Consider the following 3,768-nt stretch of genomic DNA (forward strand, 5'->3'; position numbering starts at 1 on the left):
GCAGCCAGGCACCCCTCCATTTCATTTTTTTTAAAGTAAATTCTACCCCCAACATGGGGTCAAGTTCACAACCCCAGCCAGGTACCCCTTGATTTCTTTTCTAAGTAAACTCTACCTCCAACGTGGGGCTCAAGCTCAAAACCCCGAGATCAAGAGTTGGGATGCTCTACCAACGGAGGCAGTCAGGCAATACTCCATTTCATTTTTTTAAAGTAAACTCTACCCCTAACATGGGGCTCAAACTCGCAACCCCAAGACCAAGAGTCATATGCTCTATCAACTGAGCAGCCAGGCACCCCAATACAGTGAATTTTCATAAGAACTATACAAAGTAGGTGCTATGAATGTCAATGTTTTAGAAATCAAAAAAGCAGTGTAACAGAGGTAGAGTTATTTGGCTAAGGTTACAAAGTGTGGAGGTTCTAGAACCAGGGCTTAAACCCTTATACTCTGCCTCTAGAGCCGAGACCCTTAACCTCTACACTAAAGGGCAAGAGGGGTTAAAGCAGGATCTTGATGAGATACTTGTACAGCCATCTCCGTAACAGAATTCACCATAGTCAAGGGGTGGAGGCAACCCAAGTGTCTACCAGTGAATGAATGGATAAACAAAATGTGGTGTATACATATGTGTATGTATGTGTGTGTCACACATATACACATCAGACTATTATTCAGCCTTTAAAAGGAAGGAAATCCTATCACATGATATGGCATACATGAACCTTGAGCACATTATGCAAAGTGAAATAATAAATAAGCTGTCACAAAATAAAAGGCCAGTCACAAAAAGACACATTCTGTGATTCCCCTTATACAAGATACCTAGAGCAGTCAAATGCATTGATGATTGATGTACCAATAATAATGATGATGTCAGAGGCTGGGAGTGTGCATGAAAGTGTTTAATGGACAGAGTTTCAGTTTTACAAGATGAAAAAAGTTCTGCAGATGGGTGGTTATTATGGTTGCATAACAATATGAATGTAAATACCACTGACTGTCCTCATCCAAATGGTTAAAATGATCTGTGTACTTCACCACAATTAAAAATTTTTTCAAGGAAAAAAATTAGATGGCCTTCAATTTCCCATAGAATAATACCAGCCTGGGCTCCACTCCCAAAAATGTGCCTTCTATTTCACTTCATATTGCCAACAGTAGAGCACATTATTCAAGTAAGAAATATTAGCCTGCCTCACTTACAATTGTTGAAACTGGAAAATAAAAGCATCTCAAAATGAATAGAAAATGGCAGGCATTACATTATAAAAAGTCAACAAAAAATGAGAATATATTGAAAAACCTAACTATTAAACAAATGCAACATTCCAACCCAAACTGAATAAACTTAAACATCTGGTGTTATGAAAAAATATTGTGAATCAAAAAAAGAAGTCAGAACTAAAGCAGACAAAAAAGAAAAGACAAATCATCTCAGGGGGTAAGAAGTCTAATTTGTAAGATGTCCAAGGTAAATAGACTTTATTTACAATATAATAAGTGATATTAAGGAAAGGAATTAAGAGTCAAGAAATAAAAATAAAATCAAGAAAGCAGTAAGAAGGATCAGAGAGAAAGTACTAGAAACCAAGGCAAAACAAACAACAACAAAAAAAACCCTGCCAACATATATTATATATATTCCCTAAAGAAAAAAAGCAAAAATAATGGATCAGATGTAATATTCAAAAGCATAATACAAGAAAAACTTTCTGGAAATAAAATATGAATCTACAGGGGCGCCTGGGTGGCTCAGTGGGTTAAAGCCTCTGCCTTTGGCTCGGGTCATGATCCCAGGGGAGCCTGCTTCCTTCTCTCTCTCTGCCTGCCTCTCCACCTACTTGTGATTCTGCCTGTCAAATAAATAAATAAAATCTTAAAAAAATATATGAATCTACACATTAAAAGGGTCATTCCATGAACCTACGGAAAACTGATATGGAATGGTCAACTCTGAGATTTATCTTAGAAACTGAATTATATTTGAAAGAAAAAAACCATCCAGGCCTCAGGCAAAAGATGAAATCATTTAGGAATTAAAGATTCAGGTTGGTATTTTCACTGCAACATACAAAGAAAGGCAGCAAATAAGTTTTTAAAACCTCAAGGAAAGGAACTATGAACCAAGATCTTATAGCCACCTGTCCTTCAAATAGCAAAGCTATAAAAATCAGTTTGGGATATACAAGAAGTCAAGAATACAGTATTCAGGAACCTCTCTTGAAGAATTTACTGAAGAATGAATTTCATCCAAATAAAGACTAACTGGGGAGAAATTCAGAAAACTGTATGATGGGGAACATAAAATATATTAAGTTGTAGATATTTAAAATAAAGGTGGTGATAAGAATGGAAAACCCATATACAAATTTTGTTTCCTAAAAACAACATGACTAAAAAACTGGGAGAGAAAACAGAATAAAATAACTGGGGTTATATAATAGGAGGGAGTTAAGATATGGCTGACAAAGGAAAATACAGATTCCCAATGAGGAAAAGAAATTTGAGGACACAAGAAAAGATACAAGTATAACCATACCTTTGGAACAGAAGGACAAACTTTACTAAACACCTAAAGAAACTCAGTTTTTCATATATTTGTTTTGGGTTGTTTTTTGTTTTGTTTGTTAGCACTTCCTTACTTTCTGGGACTGTAAGATGCTCCAGGTTCACCTCTTCATTTCCTTCCCCAGTCGTAGCATCAACTTTCCCCAAGAAGCCTGGTTCCTGGTGTAAAGGGAGCTGAACATTCACTGGAAGCCCAGTTGCTCTATGCTCTGGATGGGGGAGGAGTCTTATACACTCTCTCCAAGGCTGATTATTGGGAAAATGAAGAGAACCAGCACAGCAATAAAGAGCTAGAATATCCTGAACCATTCCAGTAGTTAGGAGGTGCTTTATTTCAAGGAACTGCTGACCTAGGGCCAGTCTGGCCACATCCTCCGAATTGTATTATCTTGAATGACAAGAAAGATGTGTGATACAGTAAATTAACCAGGAGTGATCCAGTATACTCTAGCATCCAAAAAACTGCCCTATCCAGACACTCAGAAGGACCACCTGAGGACACACTGCTGTGAGGACTCACATCTCATTAACCCCCTAGCAAGCTCTCACAAGCAGTTCCCTTCCAAGCTTATTCTGTTACTATACGGCAGTCACCTGGTCCACGAGTCTCTGGACACACCCCCTCTAGCCTCTATACTCATCAGACAACCACAGGGAGTTGCTCTGTGATCAAACCAATTTTCACAGTGCCTGAGTCAGAAGAGTGGAATCTTTACAAGGTGCAAGCTGTATTCCAGGCCTTAACCTCGCAATTTTGAGGCCAAACCAGATAAACCCCACAGCTACTCACCCAGGTATCATAATAGGTGTTACATGGTATTGCTTCTAACTATTTTAAACATTATTTTAACCCCCACATATACTCATTCCTGGGTTTCAGCACCCAAACTATTTTTTTAAAACCACCAAAAATAAATAACCCCACATGAATATTCTATTCCTTTTATGTACAGTTTAACAGCTATCCTTTTTCTTCCCGTAATTCCTTCCAGGTAAGTTGTGTCTTTTTCTCAATCTACATATTTAATTGTATGTACAATATAGTTTTATGAAGGCAGTTAGGGCAGGAGGTGTGGAAATCAAGGTATTGATTTTGTGCTTTGTTTTTGTGCTTTTTTGTACTTAATAGTATGTCTTGGTGATATTTCTTGTTAGCACACAAATCTAATTCACATATATAGTAATGGTTGCATTATA

Source organism: Mustela nivalis (assembly GCF_964662115.1).
Source record: "Mustela nivalis genome assembly, chromosome: 3".
Taxonomy (NCBI): domain Eukaryota; kingdom Metazoa; phylum Chordata; class Mammalia; order Carnivora; family Mustelidae; genus Mustela; species Mustela nivalis.